General features: G+C 42.9%; 1 protein-coding gene across 1 annotated transcript in view; it reads left to right on the forward strand.

Moving 5' to 3' along the window:
• The window catches only part of LOC306739400 (mitochondrial coenzyme A transporter SLC25A42-like), a 6748-nt gene extending 6203 nt beyond the window's left edge, over positions 1 to 545 (forward strand). The window contains exon 8 of the mRNA XM_079221409.1: positions 1 to 545. This exon is cut by the window's left edge and continues 508 nt beyond it. The gene's annotated coding sequence lies outside the window, so the exon portion shown is untranslated.
• Positions 546 to 9457: the final 8912 nt, after the last annotated feature.

Here is a 9457-nt window from a genome sequence, read left to right on the forward strand (position 1 = left end):
CACTGACGGAGGTGGAGCGCGAGAGGAGGCGGAAATATAAGTGTCTTTTTTTTTAAATCGTCGTTCACGCAATCGCAACTTTGTTCTGAAATCACGCCGACGTCGGGGAGCGGGGCGAGCAACAGCGGGGCGGGAAGTTCTGTTTTTCGATGGACAACATGGATCACTTTGTGTTGTGGTAATCAGTGATGCTTGCACTTTATTAGACCTACAAGAGAGATCTTGATTTTTTTTTTTTTTATTGCTTTTAATTTGGAGGGATGTTTTATTTTAATTTGAATCACGTTGCTTTGTTTTCCTTTGTTTTGATCATTTTTAAATAGCCTGATCATGCAGGGGTATGAATTTTAATGAAAGCGTGATTATGCAATATGTTTTTTAATTTCTAGAAGGTGCCGCTGTGGGTTGAATTGAGATTGACTGTAGGAGTGTGATCATGTCAGCGGGACTGCACAGCTTCACTGTCCATCCTGCAGGGAGGAGGAGTTGTCGCATTAATGTCTAACGAGTGGACGCAAATCAAATATATCAGAAATAAATCTATATGTACAACAGTTTGTTTAATGTGCGTATTATTATTATTATTATTATGTCATTTTGTAGCATTGCTTTTGCCTGAAGAATCAACAAATGGCCAAAGCACTCAACTCAGTTATGTTTCATGTGAATAGTTGTACTTTCACTGCTGATGTACATTTGATGTTCAGTATTTCCTCACAGCTGGGTGCAATGAGCCCTTTTGTCCACTTGAGGGCGCCGTGGGATAAGCAGAGCGACATTAAGGACTGCTCTTTAAAAGGAATGGTTACAATAGTCTTCTACTGACGGCACAAAGATCTTACATTTGTAATGTTGCGTTTGCGTTCACTGACTATATATTTGTTGTGGCCTTTCTTACATAACCATTATATCAATGACGGGTTGTTTTTTGTGTTTTGCACCTATTTCCCTCAAAGGCTGTGATATTTTAGTTCAACTTAAACTATTAGTAAATTATGATATCTAATATCTAATGCATAGTAATGTAAAATGACAGCATAAATACAGTATAATTTGATGAATCACACCTGACCCACACGTGCGTGAGGTAATTCCCCTTCCCTTCCACTAGATGGCAGCAGTGAGTGGTTCATCCTCTCTGTGGGTCCATCATGGAGGTCAGCGGCTCTGGTCGCCTCATGGCCTGAACTTGACCTGCCCTCTGCTCACTGAGACTCTGACTGTTATGTTAGGAGTTGTTTTATTTCACTCCAACAATGTCTTTCTCTTACTGGAGGTTTTAATGTGCCAATGGTACAAAGCAACATTTAGTAAAACACACATTTGTGAATTCATATACCGCAAAACACTGCAGAGGGAAATTACACACGGAAACATTGCATACATAATTTATGTAATGTGTTTTTATTTTCAGATGCATTTATTATACATAGATGCCAAAAATAATGGTCATAGTGAAAGTGAAATATAATTATAATAATTGCATTTTTACAGACATTTTAAGAAATTAAGAACCATCTTTGAATAATATTTTCACTTTGGTGTTATTCATATGGACTCTATTACAAAGCAATTTATTAAAAAAATATTTTTTTTATAAAAAAATACACAGAAATTTGAAGCACGAACATGATTTTCATTTTTTTTTTTTACACTTCCATCAAATATATTAGACCTCACATCCTAATATCAAAATTAGTAAAAAAAAAAAAACGTAATGCTAATCAATTTTCATGAAAGTATTTAAAACTTTCTTATTTATTAGTGACATCCTGATAACAGTTTAAAATCAAATAAATCAGATATTTGAGTAAGGGTGTGCTGCATCCACAGGTTATTATTCTTTCTGTGCTCATCTTGTTTTTGCTGCACTGGTTCGTGCGCATGAGCCGTGACTAAAGGAGGTGAGCGCGCGCCCGGTCCGCCGCATCGACGACAGCATCGTTCACCTGAAACCGCTTCCTTTCTTTTCTAAGTCGGCTCCTGAACTTCACGACTCTTCCCATCTGGCCGTCCTCCATCTCTCCATCCCCTCCATCTCTCCTCCTCTCCTCCCTGTGTGACCTTGACTATGAATCATGGGATATTCTGCCACCCCACGGTGCGCAGCCACCCAGCCTGGTATTTGCAACAATTGAAACAATGCCACTGGGTGGAGAACATGGTCGGAGGGGCGGGTGAGAAGAGAGAAGCAGGAGGAAGAGGAAGAGGAGGAGGAGGAGGAGGAGGAGGGGTGGAAAAAAAGATGCTTCTTGAAGGCGCCGTTGCCATAGGTAACCTGGATCTGTGCCAGGAGAGGGGAGTGAACCATTTGCATGTATTCAAATCTCGCATGAATAATTCACTTTGAAGCCCCCTGCTGGAGCGCTGGCAGACAATAAGCTGTTCACACACACACACACACACACACACACACACACACACAAATGCACAATATTTGAGCGGAAAAAAATGCACACAAATATACAGCGTTCCCAGCCACCGCCACCGAGCCGGCCTGCATCCTGCGTGTGTGAGAAAGGTGAGGAGGTTACCCAGGGAGGCACGCAGGGATAAAGCCTCCCTCAAGAAAGTAAACCAGACTCGGATGCGGCGGCGGCCTCGGCTGTGATGTCGCTCTGCGTGTTCTCACAGCTCGGCTGCGCTCTGTGATGCACAAGAAGAGCTGCTGTTTGACTTTGAGCTTATACCGGGGATGTCACACCGCGGGAGGCTGAGGAGGGAACGTACAGTATACACAAATGCATTCACACACACACACACACACACACACACACACACACACACACACACACACACACACATGTTTGCCCTGCAAAAGCCACCCTGGCTGGGTCCCTTCACTTTGAAGGCCGCAGTTTTTCGAGCACCTGCATGGCTCCATTGCATAAATTCACCAGCGTTTAAAAAAAGGAAAAGCCTTGAGAGGCCTTTTATCAAACATAAACAGGCCTGTAAATGTTTCCCCTGTAAACTCTCCTTAGAAAAGCAAAGGAGCAAGAGTGAGAGAAGGAAAACAAATCACGCCGCCGCGTGACTATAAAGCTATAATCCCTCCATGCATGCATGCTGATATTTACAAGTGCTACAGGGACGTCATCCTCTCCCTGCCGCACAACCTCGCGGCTCCCGCTCCCCGTAGCTCAGTCTTGTTAATTTTATAAGATCCAGCATATTGCCACTTATCGGCTGGCAGCGTTGTAAAAGCTCTGGGGTCAGTGCATTACTGAGCTGCTGGGCTCCACTCTTCCATTAGAGGGAGTGTTCAGGCTGCGCCGGCCTTCACTCAATCAAATGCGAGCTGCAAACGGCGGCTCCAAGTGCAGATGAGGGGGCACACACACACACACACACACACACACACACACACACACACACACACACACACACACACACACACACACACACAGAGACTCCTTCAATCCCTGGTTGTGAAACTATCGGGCGCATAAATCTGAGCACATAAATCCAGGCACACACACACACACACACACACACATGCACGTACGTGCTCGTCCTCACTGTGTGGAGCCCGGAGGGGGCAACGCATTCATTTGCATGGAGTGTTTGCATTTAAAGAGAGTAAATGCGTAGAGGAGGTGTGGGTGTGCTTGTACTGCAGCTGACATTTTCAGCACTTGGCATTTGAACAGATTCCACACTAAATGAAATGTAGCTTCCAACCACCTCCCCCCAGCCCCCCGCCCGCCAACCACACACACACACACACACACACACACACATACACACACTCCGATTTCTCTGGATCAGGTAAGACTGATGAGAGGTGAGCGGTGGAGACGAGCGAGCAAGCGAGGACTGAGAGGGAGGGAGGCTGATTTAGTACAGATGCTAAAATAGACATTTAAATAGGATTTGTGCTGGTTGGAATATGTGCTGCGCTAAATTATTTTCCACAATCAGTCATGAAATTAGGTCAGTTTAATGCCAGCGCCTGTCAGGGGGTATGGTGTCAAGGTCAAAGGAAGAGAAGATGGCTGTTAATGCGAGCTGTGCTGCATTCCTCCCTCACAGCTAATTATGATGATGTAGTAAGTGCACGCATCCGACTTCATTCTCCTCCCTTCCCCTTGTCTCCCTGCTGCTGACTCAAAATGCTTCATTGTAATTCAAGGCAGAGTTGTTAATTCAAATATGACACGTTAAGTGTAAGACAGAGAGCCTCTTGCACGGGGAAAGCAGCGGGATGACGCCGTTATTTGTGGACTCTCCTGTCGTGTATGCTTTTTACAAATGGGGTTTATTTCCATCCTCGCTGCATGCAGACCGAGCACATATAAAGAAAAGAGGGGGGGACCCTTTGGCCTGAGGGAATGAGTGTGTGTGCCCGTTTATAAACATGCGTGTGCTTCTCCTGCCGGAGTAAAAAGACTATGAAGGGTGGAGGGGGGGGGCAGACTTTGCATGAGAATGGGGCCGGGGTCCTGTGAACCTTCTGCTCCCTGTGTCCACACTCAATGGCATCGCTGCAGTTAGCATGATAATCTAGGCTCCAAGTTCTCTGACTTTTTTGAAAGCAGCACACACACACACACACACACACACACACACACACACACACACACACACACACACACACACACACACACACACACACACACACACACTCCCTCCCATTTCATGTCCTGACTCCACCATAACCCCTTTTTTTTGCAAAGACCCCTAATGTGAGCTAAACCTAGACTTTATGAGGGGTACCAAGTTCAGGGGAGCCAGGGAGACGGCCTACACACACACACACACACACACACACACACACACACACACACACACACACACACACACACCGAGCTTAGCCGGTCATTTTAATAACTTCTATAAATGTACCAAAATCAAAACTGTGAACCTGCAGGTTTCATCTAGTAGCCCTTAAATCTTTGCTCCTCTCCTCTCCGACGCCACGGCAACACCGTCGTGGAGTCAGCCTCTCACGACACGTGAGTGCGAGAACAGTCATTGGGGTCTGAAATTAGAACGCTTACATAATAATTTAATTTGGAGTGTTGCATGCTGGGACGGCACGTCAGCGGGCCACAGCTGAGCTCTGTGAACTCAAATTCCTCGGATAGTTGGAACAACAACACATCAACTCATTTTCACTTGTTATGTATTCAGCATTAATATGCCTTTTTATCATGCGTGCTCATGGGACACACACACACACACACACACACACACACACACACACACACACACACACACACACACACACACACACTGTTTCATGTTTTATCAAACAGCTCTGACTCGTTTTATTGCACTGACCAGGCATTTAGTGCCTTATGAACTCATAAATGAACGTAATGTAAATGTTAAATAAATAGATTTAATTAGCACTGTTGTGTGAATGTATTACCGTGGCTTTATTGTTCTCTTGTTAATCATTAGTGTGTTATTGTCGTATATCCTTGCAGCGTTTGTGTAGATGTTCTCATTATGAAACATAATTAAACAGTGGTGTGCTCCTTCTGTGTTATGATGAAGAGTTATACACTATTTAATTAACCCAATTTGTATTTTTGAGCACATTACAGTGTCTAAACATTTAGAAATGTAATTGCACGGTATCTGCAATTTAGTAGTTGCTACTATGACCAAAGTGTAATTTGAACACAATAGTTTTTATTCATCAGGATCAATGACCGCATTTGTTTATTGGAAAGAAATATATCAGTAATTGTGCTTGGCTGATTTGTTTCTTCTTCTCTTTCTAATTAATTACATCGTCCTCGCTTCCTGTGCCATTTGACTCAAGAGCAAATTATTGTGTGTGTGTGTGTGTGTGTGTGTGTGTGTGTGTGTGTGTGAAATAACAAAAGGTCGACATTTATTACAACAAATTGTTGGGAAATGTTTTTATTCTTCGCGTCACATTAATAACATGATGTACATTATTTTAACCTTGTCCATGTAAAATAAATTGCATTTTTTTCATGAAAGCCCGTTGTTTTATCCCAGCCTGTTTATTCCAACACATTTAGCTTGTCATGGTGAAGCAAATGGAAACAATGAAAGGGATAAATGACATTATCTTCATTGCTCTCTTGTGGGACGACCAGAACTCCTTAATTGTGGTTCACGTGCAGTAAAAAGAAACACACTCCTCTCCATAAAGTCTCTTATTTGTTTTCACTGAGCTTTGTGCAGCTCCGTCCTGCTGTCAAAGGCCTTTGTGCTGCAGGATGTTAGAGACTCTCCTTCCACAAACAAACAGTGGAGCAATTAAAAGACAATTAGTTGACCCCTGAGGGGTTTATAAGGTCAACAATGGGAGCTGTTACAAACCAGCGTGGTGGACGGGTCAGGAGGAGTTTCAATAAGCTGAGAGGCTCATGTCAGAAGCATGGAAGTTTAAGTCACAACATCTAAAATATGAATGTTTTATTTACTGTTTCCTGTGTTTTAGGCGGCAAAAGGTATGTATATGTAGAACAGAAGAAAAAAAAACAGGGACATTTATGGACTACAATGAATTTTGTAGCGATCAAAAGAATGTTATACTGACATATTAAACATAATATATATATACATATATATATATATATATATATATATATATATATATATATATATATATATATATATATAAAGTGAGAGATAAGTCATTTTATCTTTCAACACAAGCTAACAATGTTTCACGCTGGTGTTTCGCGTGTACAGACTGCATGTGACATGATCCGTAACTCTATCTATAGGTGTTATGGTATCATTCCCACCATTACAGAGGTTTTCCACCTTCCCAATGACCTCCGCCTCGCCTCACAGGACACAGAAAATGACCTGATGGCAATGTCTTTCACTGTACAGAGGCTACGCTGAAGTGTGTGTGTATGTGTGTGTGTGTACGGAGGGGTGGGTCGCGTCCACCCTGCAGGGTCCGGCCTTCTCCCCGGTGACAGTGGGGGAATCTAGCATGGCCATGTATATCAGGCCATCTCACGGCTGGCTGGACGCTCCCTGGGTGGCCCACCGTGGTCAATACTGCACTGGTGACTGGACACACAGAATGGGATAATCTCCTACTTTCTTTCAGGGCCATGGTGCACACACACACGCACACACACACGCAAACACACACACACACACACACAGCATCCCTTTATACCCGGCCTGGCCCGGGGAAGCTTGCCTGGCCCTAATTTTCAGGTCAGGACCAGTCAGGGGGAGGCCGAGGGTTTTGGGAACCTGGAGAGCGAGTGAGGGGGACAGTGTAGTTGGGGCGAGAGAAAGGGGGGAGGAGGGGGAGAGGGCAGAGGGGAGCAGGGAGCCCATTTCAGCCAGAGCAGTGGAGCACACTGGGGGCACTGGGGCATCGCCTCTACTGGCTGCCGGGGGAAAACAAAAGGAGGTGTGATCCCCACAAAACATAGGAGCTGTGTGTGTGTGTGTGTGTGTGTGTGTGTGTGTGTGTGTGTGTGTGTGTGTGTGTGTGTGTGTGTGTGTGTGGTTATGAATGTGTATCATTGTTCAGAGTTTCCTTCAGGTCCAGCAACTCGCTTCAACACCCCTGCTGCTCACACACAAAAGGCACCTAATTGACACCACAGATTTAGGCCACTAGGTTTAACTGTTCCCCTTCCAACCCTTCAGCCACTGCCGGAATAATCAGAGTAATCCAAGAGAGCGGAGCTCCTCATAGCTTCTCATCGCACATCTCGGATGATACGAGGAGCAACAAAGGCCGGCAATATTTCGGTGTTAGTGTTATTGTCTACGAAAACCAACATAGATCGTCCCTTAAGACGCTCAGCCCAAAGCCCATTGGTTCACTCTGAAGATGGATCATCAAATATATAGTTTCATTCTTTTTTTTTTAAGGCAGACAAAATTGCTAAAACAGAAGGTTGGTGGAGTTTTTAGCAAACGTCACCCCAAACAGGAATAAATAGTGTATATACTCCAAACAGGAATACATAGTGTATATACTCCAAACAGGAATAAATAGTGTATATACTCCAAACAGGAATAAATAGTGTATATACTTCAAACAGTTGTATATACTCCAAACAGGAATAAATAGTGTAAATACTCCAAACAGGTGTATATACTCCAAACAGGAATAAATAGTGGATAGACTCCAAACAGGAATAAATAGTGTATATACTCCAAACAGGTGTATATACTCCAAACAGGAATAAATAGTGTATATACTCCAAACAGGTGTATATACTCCAAACAGGAATAAATAGTGGATAGACTCCAAACAGGAATAAATAGTGTATATACTCCAAACAGGTGTATATACTCCAAACAGGAATAAATAGTGTATATACTCCAAACAGGTGTATATACTCCAAACAGGAATAAATAGTGTATATACTCCAAACAGGTGTATATACTCCAAACAGGAATAAATAGTGTATATACTCCAAACAGGTGTATATACTCCAAACAGGTGTATATACTCCAAACAGGAATAAATAGTGTATATACTCCAAACAGGTGTATATACTCCAAACAGGAATAAATAGTGTATATACTGTAATTTAGGGACTACTTTCAGCGGTGAGCTAATTCATATTTTTAGTATTTAGAGCTCCAACATGTCAGTGTATCTCGTTTTGGATAGACAGGGAATTCTCGTTGGCAGTCGTCAATCCATCGTTGGTTTCGGTGTTTTCATGGATTTGTTGGCTGGTTCATCAGGATGGTTGGTGGTGTGCAGGCGTTGATTTTTTCCGGAAAAAAAGAACGAAAAAAAAACAGCCCGACCAGTTTGCTTTTGGGACTTTTTATATCCTGTCACCTGCTGTCTGTGGCCAATCATTAGCGCCACTTTAACGCAGGCGGACTCCATCTCCCCTCATTTGGAAACGATTGATAGTGAAACGCACTGAGGCATGAGATGTGAATCAGATGTTCTCCCTCAAGAGGCATAAACAAAACATCATTATTGTGAGGAGAAAAACAAATAAACATTCTCTTCTTTACAACGATACTACTTTGACATATTACTGCAGGAAAACGACTCACGAAGACGTTTTAAAGAGGAAGCAAGCCCCCGTCTTCTTAAAGGGCCAGTAGGTCAGGGAACTAGTCCGCCCACAGGAAACTCATGTGAGAAGAAATACTGAACACAGGTCAACATGTGCCATCCTCTCAGCATACGAACCAACATCTACTCAAGTAAATGACATATTGGTGCTGGGAAATAAATAGGCTCCATGACATTAACAATATATATATAGAATAGCACCAAACTTATCCGGGAACTGTAAGTTTCAGCAACAAAACCAACATTACTGACATTTGAATATAGAAACAAGAATCAAATAGAAGAGGAAGAAAAACAACTGAGACCAATTTTCATTGCACACATCGTTCAACTTTATTGAAAATATATATCATATCAGGGCAACACTCTTGGGATTCTGCAATCATTCTACAATAAATGAGTTCATTAACTATGAAAAAGATTGTCTGAGTTTGTATGTGT

Source organism: Taurulus bubalis (assembly GCF_910589615.1).
Source record: "Taurulus bubalis genome assembly, chromosome: 7".
Lineage (NCBI taxonomy): Eukaryota > Metazoa > Chordata > Actinopteri > Perciformes > Cottidae > Taurulus > Taurulus bubalis.